General features: G+C 36.6%; 1 long non-coding RNA gene across 1 annotated transcript; it reads left to right on the top strand.

The window, feature by feature from the left end:
* The first annotated feature begins 8,273 nt into the window (after positions 1-8,273).
* On the top strand, positions 8,274-10,225 carry LOC139936287 (uncharacterized). Its single transcript, XR_011785932.1, has 3 exons — positions 8,274-8,660; positions 8,955-9,148; positions 9,523-10,225. It is a non-coding gene; the product is annotated as an uncharacterized lncRNA (long non-coding RNA).
* The last annotated feature ends 1,912 nt before the right edge of the window (positions 10,226-12,137 follow it).

Below are 12,137 nucleotides of genomic sequence, written 5' to 3'. Positions count from 1 at the left end.
AAGTACGTAAAGCCCTTTCATATGATGTATAGATTGTCGAAACCTTTTTGGTTGAGGACATAGGAACTTATGCATAATGCCGACTGGAGAAGAGACTAACCAACCGGGAGGGAAATTTTTGTTGAAAACGCCCTGAAAACAGACTAAAACGAAGCTATTTATAGGAGAAAAAAAAAAAAATTAAATACAAAAATTAACAGTACAAATTTTGGTCGCCAAGTGGTCTCCCATCCATATGTGAACTGGTCCCAATTTGCTTACCTTCAGCGACCGGACGAGAACTGGTGTTATCAACGCAGTATGGTCGTAGATAAAACCAATTATTTACTTTCGAGGACATTATGTTGAGAACGCCTCGAACTCAGACTAAAACGATCAACACGTGGTGCAGAACGTGACTATGCTCCTCAATGCACCGCATACTTACACGTGGTGACCGCTATGCAGCGCATACTTACACGTGGTGACAAAGAACATGTACATGTAATTGTAAAATCTTTACGCGCAATCAATGGGGGAATTTTGTAGTTCTTTATACATGAATTTTAGAATTTTCAACCTCGATTTTGAACCAGAAGACAAGATCAAAAAGGGGTCATGTCTGTGAAGCGTTTACGGAGTTTTTGTTGACCTTTCCGATGTTGTATTGATTGTGAGGATCCCTCATCTAGATGAAGTTATGATTTTTTGAAATAATTGAGCGCGAACAACTCATTGTTTTTGTTCGTTTTTTTTAGGTGTTCGGGCAACAGCCCGAACAACTCTTTGATTTTGTTCGTTTTTTTTTTTTTTTTAGGTGTTCGGGCAACAGCCCGAACAACTCTTTGATTTTGTTCGTTTTTTTTAGGTGTTCGGGCAACAGCCCGAACAAGTCTTTGATTTTGTTCGTTTTTTTTTAGGTGTTCGGGTAACAGCCAGAACAACTCTTTGTTGTTGTTCGGTTTTTTCTTTTTTTTAAGGTGTTCGGGCAACAGCCCGAACAACTCTTTGATTTTGTTCGGTTTTTTTTTTTCTTTTTTTTTTTTTCTTATTCTTCTTCTCGTCGATTGTCCGCAAGAAAAAGCATAGTTGCGAAGCTTGCATTAAGTTGAAATTTTGCACACAGGTAGACAATAACCAGTAGATGATACAAAAGTTGTTACGTCACGATGACGTCATCAGTTGACGAGATACACTAACTCAAAGTTTATTATTTCAAAAAATCATAACTTTTGATCTACATGACGGATTTTTACAATCAATACATCATCGGAAAGGGCATTAAAAACTCCGTAAACGCCTCACAGACGTAACCCTATTTTGATTTTGTCTTCCGGCTCAAAAGAGAGGTTGAAAATTCTACAATTCATGTATAAAGAACTACAAAATTCCCCCATTGATTGCGCGTAAAGGTTTTACAATTACATGTACATGTACTTTGTCACCACGTGTAAGCATGCGGTGCATTGCGGTCACCACGTGTAAGTATGAGGAGCATAGTCACGCTCTGCACCACGTGTTGATCGTTTTAGTCTGCGTTCGAGGCGTTCTCAACATAATGTCAGTTTTTTTTAAAAGTATTTCATTGGTTTCATCTACGACCATACTGCGTTGATAACACCGGTTCTCGTCCGGTCACTGAAGTTAAGCAAAGTCGGGCTCAGTCAGCATTTGGATGGGAACCACTTGGCGACCTAAATTTGTAAAATCATTTTGAATTTAATTTTTTTTCCTCCTATAAATAGCTTCGGTTTAGTCTGTTTTCAAGGCGTTTTCAACAAACATTTCCCTTTCGGTTAGTTAGTCTCTTCTCCAGTCGTCATTATGCATAAGTTCCTATGTTCTGAACCACAAAAGCTATTTTGACAATCTATACATCATATGAAAGGGCTTTACGTACGTAGTCTGTTTTCAAGGCGTTTTCAACAAACATTTCTCTTTTGGTTAGTTAGTCTCTTCTCCAGTCGCCAATATTCATCAGTTCACGTTTCCTCAAACACAAAATCTATTTTGAAAAACTATACATCATATGAAAGGGCCTCACGTATTCCACAAAAATGGGTATGTTGGTGACCTTCTGTTGACCTTTTGACCTTTTTAAACTGGAAGAGCCTGTAAAATGCTTTGAAAAGGCATTATTTAAAGACTTTTAGGTTGAAATGTACACTTTTTGATGCTTTTTCCATAAAATTATTACACATCAAGAAAACTGTTTGGTTTTGATTTCTTTGTAATTTGACTGGATACTTACAATACTTGTTTCATTTATTCAAACACTGACCCAACAATAGCCGAACACCTAGTGTTTGTTTTTAGAAACACTATATCCAGTTTTTTTTGGTTTTTCTTATTCTTCTCGCTGTCGATTGTCCGCAAGAAAAAGCATAGTTGCGAAGCTTGCATTAAGTTGCAATTTTGCACACAGGTAGACAATAACCAGTAGATGATGCAAAAGTTGTTACGTCACGATGACGTTATCAGTTGACGAGATACACTAATTCAAAGTTTATTATTTAAAAAAATCATAACTTTTGATCTACATGAGGGATGTTTACAATCAATACATCATCGGAAAGGGCATTAAAAACTCCGTAAACGCCTCACAGACATGACCCCATTTTGATTTTGTCTTCCGGCTCAAAAGAGAGGTTGAAAATTTCAAAATTCATGTATAAAGAACTACAAAATTCCCCCATTGATTGCGCGTAAAGATTTTACGATTACATGTACACGTACTTTGTTACCACGTGTAAGCACGCGGTGCATTGCGGTCACCACGTGTAAGTATGCAGTGCATTGAGGAGCATAGTCACGCTCTGCACCAAGTTTTGATCGTTTTAGTCTGCGTTCGAGGCGTTCTCAACATAATGTCAGTTTTCTTCAAAAGTAATTAATTAGTTTTATCTACGACCATACTGCGTTGATAACACCGGTTCTCGTCCGGTCACTGAGGTTAAGCAAAATCGGGCCCAGTCAGTATTTCGATGGGAGACCACGTGGCGACCAAAATTTGTACTGTTTATTTTTTTTATTTATTTTTTTCTCCTATAAATAGCCTCGTTTATAGTCTGTTTTCAAGGCGTTTTCAACAAACATTTCCCTTCCGGTTAGTTAGTCTCTTCTCCAGTCGTCATTATGCATTAAGCTCCTAAATCCTCAACCACAAAAGCTATTTTGACAATCTATACATCATATGAAAGGGCTTTACGTATGTAGTCTGTTTTCAAGGTGTTTTCAACAAACACTTCCCTTCCGGTTAGTTAGTCTCTTCTCCAGTCGTCATTATGCATAGTTTCTATGTCCTAAACCACAAAAGCTATTTTGACAATCTGTACATGATATGAAAGGGCTCTACGTACGTAGTCTGTTTTCGAGGCTTTTCAACAAACATTTCTCTTCCGATTAGTTAGTCTCTTCTCCAGTCGTCATTATTCATCAGTTCACATTTCCTCAACCACAAAAGCTGTTTTGACAATCTATACATCATATGAAAGGGCTCTACGTACGTAGTCTGTTTTCGAGGCTTTTCAACAACAACAAACATTTCCCTTCTGGTTAGTTAGTCTCTTCTCCAGTCGCCATTATTCATTAGTTCACGTTTCCTCAAACACAAAAGCTATTTTGACAATCTATACATCATATGAAAGGGCCTCACGTGTTCCACAAAAATGGGTATGTTGGTGACCTTCTCTTTTCTTTTTGACCTTTTTGAACTGGAAGAGCCTGTAAAATGCTTTGAAAAGGCAGTATTTTAAGGCTTTTAGGTTGAAATGTACACTTTTTGATGCTTTTTCCATAAAATTATTACACGTCGAGAAAACTGTTTGGTTTTGATTTCTTTGTAATTTGACGAGCTATCAACAATACTTGTTTCATTTAATCAAACACTGACCCAACAATAGCCGAACACCTAGTGTTTGTTTCTACAAACACTATATCTAGTTTTTTTTTTTTTTGGTTTTTCTTATTCTTCTTCTCGTCGATTTTCCGCAAGAAAAAGCATAGTTGCGAAGCTTGCATTAAGTTGAAACTTTGCACACATGTAGACAATAACCAGTAGATGATACAAAAGTTGTTACGTCACGATGACGTCATCAGTTGACGAGATACACTAATTCAAAGTTTATTATTTCAAAAAATCATAACTTTAGATCTACATGAGGGATTTTTACAATCAATACATCATCGGAAAGGGCATTAAAAACTCCGTAAACGCCTCACAGACATAACCCCATTTTTATTTTGTCTTCCGGCTCAAAAGAAAGGTTGAAAATTTCAAAATTCATGTATAAAGAACTACAAAATTCCTCAATTGATTGCGCGTAAAGATTTTACGATTACATGTACACGTACTTTGTCACCACGTGTAAGCATGCGGTGCATTGCGGTCACCACGTGTTAAGTATGCGGTGCATTGCGGTCACCACGTGTAAGTATGCGGTGCATTGAGGAGCATAGTCACGCTCTGCAACACGTTTTGATCGTTTTAGTCTGCGTTCGAGGCGTTCTCAACATAATGTCAGTTTTCTTCAAAAGTAATTAATTAGTTTTATCTACGACCATACTGCGTTGATAACACCGGTTCTCGTTCGGTCACTGAGGTTAAACAAAATCGGGCCCAGTCAGTATTTCGATGGGAGACCACATGGCGACCAAAATTTGTACTGTTTATTTTTGTATTATTTTTTTCTCCTATAAATAGCCTCGTTTTTAGTCTGTTTTCAAGGCGTTTTCAATAAACATTTCCCTTCCGGTTAGTTAGTCTCTTCTCCAGTCGTCATTATGCATTGAGCTCCTAAATCCTCAATCATAAAAGCTATTTTGACAATTTATACATCATATGAAAGGGCTTTACGTATGTAGTCTGTTTTCAAGGTGTTTTCAACAAACACTTCCCTTCCGGTTAGTTAGTCTCTTCTCCAGTCGTCATTATGCATAGTTCCTATGTCCTAAACCACAAAAGCTATTTTGACAATCTGTACATGATATGAAAGGGCTCTACGTACGTAGTCTGTTTTCAAGGCTTTTCAACAAACATTTCCCTTCCGGTTTAAGTTAGTCTCTTCCCCAGTCGTCATTATTCATCAGTTCACATTTCCTCAACCACAAAAGCTATTTTGACAATCTATACATCATATGAAAGGGCTAACGTACGTAGTCTGTTTTCAAGGCGTTTTCAACAAACATTTCCCTTCTGGTTAGTTAGTCTCTTCTCCAGTCGCCATTATTCATCAGTGAACGTTTCCTCAAACACAAAAGCTATTTTGACAATCTATACATCATATGAAAGGGCCTCACGTGTTCCACAAAAATGGGTATGTTGGTGACCTCTTTTCTTTTTGACCTTTTTAAACTGGAAGAGCCTGTAAAATGCTTTGAAAAGGCAGTATTTAAAGGCTTTTAGGTTGAAATGTACACTTTTTGATGCTTTTTCCATAAAATTATTACACGTCGAGAAAACTGTTTGGTTTTGATTTCTTTGTAATTTGACGAGCTTTTAACAATACTTGTTTCATTAATTCAAACACTGACCCAACAATAGCCGAACACCTAGTGTTTGTTTCTACAAACACTATATCTAGTTTTTTTTTTTGGTTTTTCTTATTCTTTTTCTCGTCGATTGTCCGCAAGAAAAAGTATAGTTGCGAAGCTTGCATTAAGTTGAAACTTTGCACACAGGTAGACAATAACCAGTAGATGATGCAACAGTTGTTACGTCACAATGACGACATCAGTTGACGAGATACGCTCATTCAAAGTTTATTATTTCAAAAAATCATAACTTTAGATCTACATGAGGGATTTTTACAATCAATACATCATCGGAAAGGGCATTAAAAACTCCGTAAACACCTCACAGACATGACCCCTTTGTGATCTTGTCTTCTGGTTCAAAATCGAGGTCGAAAATTCTACAATTTACGTATAAATAACTACAAAATTCCCCTATTGATTGCGCGTAAAGGTTTTACAATTACATGTACATGTACTTTGTCACCACGTGTGAGCATGCGGTGCATTGCGGTCACAACGTGGAAGTATGCGGTGCATTGAGGAGCATAGGTGCGAAGCTTGCATAAAGTTGAAACTTTGGTCACAGGTAGACAATAACCAGTAGATGATACAAAGGTTGTTACGTCACGATGACGTCATCAGTTGACGAGATACACTCATTCAAAGTTTACTATTTCAAAAAATCATAACTATTGATCTACATAAGGGATTTTTACAATCAATACATCATCGGAAAGGGCATTAAAAACTCTGTAAACACCTCACAGACATAACCCCATTTTGATTTTGTCTTCCGACTCAAAAGAGAGGTTGAAAATTTCAAAATTCATGTATAAAGAACTACAAAATTCCCCCATTGATTGCGCGTAAAGATTTTACGATTACATGTACATGTACTTTGTCACCACGTGTAAGCATGCGCTGCATTGCGGTCACCACGTGTAAGTATGCGGTGCATTGAGGAGCATAGTCACGCTCTGCACCACGTTTTGATCGTTTTAGTCTGCGTTGGAGGCGTTCTCAACATAATGTCAGTTTTCCTCAAAAATAATTAATTAGTTTTATCTACGACCATACTGCGTTGATAACACCGGTTCTCGTCCGGTCACTGAGGTTAAGCTAAATCGGGCCCAGTCAGTATTTGGATGGGAGACCACGTGGTGACCCAAATTTGTGCTGTTTATTTTTGTATTTATTAATTTTTTCTCCTATAAATAGCCTTGTTTTTAGTATGTTTTCGCGGCATTTTTAACAAACATTTCCCTTCCGGTTAGTTAGTCTTTTCTCCAGTCATCATTATGCATTAGGCTCAACTCCTCAACCACAAAAGCTATTTTGACAATCTATACATCATATGAAAGGGCTTTACGTATGTAGGCTGTTTTCAAGGTGTTTTCAACAAACACCTCCCTTCCGGTTAATAGTCTCTTCTCCAGTCGTCATTATGCATAGTTACTATGTCCTAAAACACAAAAGCTATTTTGACAATCTGTGCATGATATGAAAGGGCTCGACGTACGTAGTTTGTTTTCAAGGCTTTTCAACAAACATTTCCCTTCCGGTTAGTTAGTCTCTTCTCCAGTCGTCATTATTCATCAGTTCACATTTTCTCAACCACAAAAGCTATTTTGACAATCTATACATCATATGAAAGGGCTTTACGTACATAGTCTGTTTTCAAGGCGTTTTCAACAAACATTTCAAAATGCTTTGAAAAGGCATTATTTAAAGGCTTTTAGGTTGAAATGTACACTTTTTGATGCCTTTTCCATAAAATTTGTACACATCAAGAAAACTGTTTGGTTTTGATTTCTTTGTAATTTGACGAGTTATTAACAATACTTGTTTCATTTATTCAAACACTGACCCAACAATAGCCGAACACCTAGTGTTTGTTTCTACAAACACTATATCTATTTTTTTTTTTTTTTTTTTAGTTTTGCTTATTCTTCTCAGTGGGCTTTGTCGGCAAGCAAACGCATACTTGCAAACCTTTGATCAACTTGAAACTTCATGTGAAGTTAGAACATAACTAGCGGAAGCTGAGTAAGTTGTGACGTCATGATTACGTCATCAGGTGTCAAATTACAAGCCATTTAAGATCAGAAGGTGACGTCATGCCAATGCCTGTATGTCTCTGAATATTATAGCTACTGATGGACCAAGACATAGGCAACATTTGAAAAGTTAACCTCAAAATCGTATGACCTTTACTTCTGGGTCGTTACCCTGGGTCGAAATTTGCCTTTGGTTTTTTTCTTGAAAATCATCACTTTTGGGCTTAGTTACAGCATAACTCAAGATTGAAATTGAACTGAACATTGAAACTCATCAGACATTTGAACCTCAATATCAAGAGAACACAAACTTGATGATGTCATGGTGACGTCATCAGGTTTGGAATTACAATAAATCAAAGTTTAATATTTGTAAAAAATCATAACTCGTGAACCGCACATTGGATTTTTACAATCGACACATCATCGGACAGGTCGTTAAAAGTTCAACAAACCCATCACAAAACTTGACCCCATTTGACCTTAACTTCCGGTTTAAATAGGAAGTTGAAAATTTCAAAAATTCATATCTCAAAAACTACCTATTGTTTTAGTTTATTTTTTGTATCACGGTGTAGAACGTTAAGCCTGCTCAAACTTTTGCACGCAGATGACAATATTTTGACCTTTACTTTAGGTCGAAAAAGGCGCACGTTTAAGTTGACCCACAGTGACAACGCCCGATAGTGAAACTGTAGACATACACATGTACGAACGTGCGCCTACACATTGCATGCGTCGTGGCGTGTCTTCTGTGCACGTTTGACATGTCACAGTTCATCGTACTTTTAACAATGGCGGCACAAGGCTGCTGAAATGAGTTTATCTCAACCTGTGCTATGTTTGGCGTCAAATTGTTCCCTCTTCGCCCTTCTGGTGGCTTTATGGTGATTATGGAATTGAAGACTTAGTTTCACTGAGATGTCCACCTGCTTCAGTGATTCGTATCACTTTTATTATATGAGAAAATTCAAGCAGAAAAAGGATTGACATTGGTCATGTTTTGATCATACACCGAATGATATGAACGGACGTGACATCGGCTTGTCAAGGGCGTTTCAGACAGGCACTCACGGCAGTGTTTATCGGCGCGACACGGTGAATACAACGGTAAGCTTCGTTTCAACATAATCACTTTTCAAACTGAATGTGTCAAGTAGGGGGGATTGGTATAATTGTTGGCTCTGTCACTAGTGTCAGAAAATGGTCAGATTTGATGAATGTGTTCCATCAACTATTGATAATATTAATTATGATGCCATAATTGTTACAACCTTTCGATGAAGTTTCCCCAAAGGTTAAGATAGATAAGTTATTCACTTCCAAAGCAGTATGGGCACCTTCCACTTATTAAATTCTAATCTTGAAATGTTTTAAGTCTTGAATTTATTTATTTTTTGCCAGTTAGTACAGTGATCAAGGAACATATGGAACAGAGTCTGATGGCGGGATGAGAGTCTGATGACTGGGTCAGGACTGGTACACAGAAAGGAGTTGAAGCTGTCATTAGCCATCTTCAGTCTTCACTGCTCCTGTCAGTTGTCCACTATGATTATACCTGGCCAAAATCATGATTATGGATGGTCTTTTCTTAAGAGGTAAATTTACAGTTGTTTATTGAAAGTTCAAAATGACACAAATTATTTTGCAAGGTAGAACATTTCCAAATGAATTGAAATAAAACTTCTGGTTGAGCCCATTTTCCTTGTAATTCATTGCATTTTTTGTTGGTATGGATAACATGACTTTGCGTAACTAATACTGTGAGACTTTCTATTCAAAGAAATTTACATATTTTAGAAACATTCTAAACATAAGTTATTGTAAATTTGTTCATGCATTTAAAATGTTGTGCTACGATTCTCATAGTGTTTAATATATGATTTTTTTTTTGAGACTTGGTAGGTTATGAAAAAATGTCTGAAGAAATTTTCATCAAGTCATACTCTGTTTATTGTTTTTTCTTCATCAGAATACAGCACATCCAGTACTGCAGTGGTCTACAGTGAAAATTGTGGCACTTGCTGTCATGTTCCATTCCTTATTTCCCTGCCGAGTCACTGTATGATGCACCATGGAGGTAGAAATAGTATTTGACTCAGTTTTTTAATAGTCTAACTTCACAAGAGGCTTAGACTTGCATGTTTATGATGTGCCTCTGTATTGCATAACTATTCCAAACAAGTGTCTTCTCAGGTTTAATTTTTTCTCAAGTCTAAATAAACAAAACGTTCTGTACGGTAACCAATATTTAAAAATCAAGGAAGCCATTTATAAACTGCAACTGAAAGCTTACACAATGCTTGACTTATTTGAAAGTTATCATCATCAGGTGTAATGAAAATCATTGTTCATCCACCGATACGTAATGAGAATCCAAATTTATTTGAAATCCTTTGAACATTTCTAATAATTATAGCTTAATAATGTCAACTTGAACAACATAGCTTGTGTGAACTTGTGATTTAAATCAATAAAGAATGAGTTTTCATTAAACAATAAATTAGCTTTTAATAGTGAATGGCATACTTGATATATTTGTGTTTGATTTGAAAGCCTCTTATCGAGATCTGCATCCAAGATGAAAGGGAACTCACAAAATTTATGCTATGTATTAAATGACAATATTGAACCTCTGCCCTTTCAAATATATATTTGATGATGTCGTCAATTTACACACCGCCCTCTTGTGACAAATATTGTTTCATAAAATCGTAACTCTTGTATTAATGCAAATAAACATAAAATCTTGCACTATTACTTCTGGTTCAAACCGGCAGTTGAAGTTTTATAGTGAATACATCCAACTCTTGAACCAGACAATATGAAATTTGTTAGTAACAAAAACACATTTTTTTTCATCATAACGTCATCGGGTGTCAAGTTACAGTAATTCAAAGCTTAATTCAATGCAAAATCTCTCGCGTTGACTACAACACTGACCCCATTGAAAGCCGAACACCTCGTGTTTGTTTGGACAAATACTAAGTTCTAGTAAACTTTGAATTAGTGTATCTCGTCAGCTGATGACGTCATCGTGACGTAACAACTTTTGCATTATTTACTGGTTATTGTCTACAGGTGTACAAAGTTTCAACTTAATGCAAGCTTCTTGCGGACAATCGACAGCGAGAGGAAGAAGAAAAAAAAAAAAGAAAAAAAAAAAAAAAACAATAACAAAGAGTTGTTCGGGCTGTTACCCGAACACCTAAAAAAAAAAACCGAACAAAATCAAAGAGTTGTTCGGGCTGTTGCCCGAGCACCTAATTAATGAGTTGTTCGGGCTGTTGCCCGATCACCTAAAAAAAAAAACCGAACAAAATCAATGAGTTGTTCGGGCTGTTGCCCGAACGCCTATTGCCCGAACACCTAACTAGACATAGGATTTTTGTTAATTACAAAAATACGGTGTTCGGTTGGGCGTTACGTGATGACGTAGTTCAAAAACATTTAGAACCATAAAGATGAATTTTTCTACAACGTGTCGTTAATTTTTATAGTTAAACTTGTGTAACAGTTTTTAACGACTCCTTCTTTATTCACAAATGCAATATTTGTGTGTGAGATTGGCTTAAGGTTTTAATTTGCAATTTTTGGAAACCCTTTTAAAATTTAGCTACCCCTGCACGGGATGATGTACACAGATTTGATAATCAACAGCGCCCTCTTTTGTTGGGATTCCCCCCAAAAAGTTCGCGCCATATGATTTGTACACATTTTAAACATTGTTTTATTGTTATTTAATACCTGATGACGTCATTATGACGTAATTAGGCCTGTGTTGTCTTACAAATACTAAGGTTCAACTAGCTATTAAGTTTCAAGGTTCAAATCGATCTCAATCTTGAGTTATGCCGTAGATAAGCTCAAAAGTTTTTTTTTTATGAAAAAAACACGAATGCGAACTTTGACCCAGGGTAACGACCCGGAAGTTAAGGTCATACGATTTTAGCGTTTACTTTTCAAATGTTGTCCAAGTCTTTATCTATCAGATGGCCACGTATGAACATCAAAGCTTTTATATTCGTTTAGATACAGCAACAAGAAAATGGTCATTTTTTAACATTAAAAACCCTGTCATGACGTCATCAATGACGTCATCATTCAAAAAAAGTGGCGGTTTCATTTACTCACTACTGCCTATGTACATAGTAAGTTTTAAGTTTATGCAAGCTAAACTTTTGTTTAAAAGCACAAAAGTTTTTGAAGAAAAAAACACGAATAAAAAAACACGAAGGCGAACTTTGACCCAGGGTAACGACCCGGAAGTTAAGGTCGTAAGATTTTGGCGTTCACTTTTCAAAAGTTGTCCAAGTCTTTATCTATCCGATGCTGAAATATGAACATCATAGCTTTTCTATTCGTTGAGATACAGCAACAAGCAAATGGTCATTTTTCAAAATTAAAAACCCTGTCATGACGTCATAATGACGTCATCAATCCCAAAAAAGTGGCGGTTTGTTCCACTCACTATTGCCTATGAACAAGCTTTACTTTGTTTAAAAGCTCAAAAGTTTTTTTTTTATGTAAATGAACGCAGGCGAACTTTGACCCAGGGTCACGACCCGGAAGTTAAGGTCGTACGAT

Source organism: Asterias amurensis, chromosome 4 (genome assembly GCF_032118995.1).
Source record: "Asterias amurensis chromosome 4, ASM3211899v1".
Classification (NCBI taxonomy): Eukaryota; Metazoa; Echinodermata; class Asteroidea; order Forcipulatida; family Asteriidae; genus Asterias; species Asterias amurensis.
Note: the sequence above shows the minus strand (reverse complement) of the source record. Positions and strands in the feature narration are given on the sequence as shown.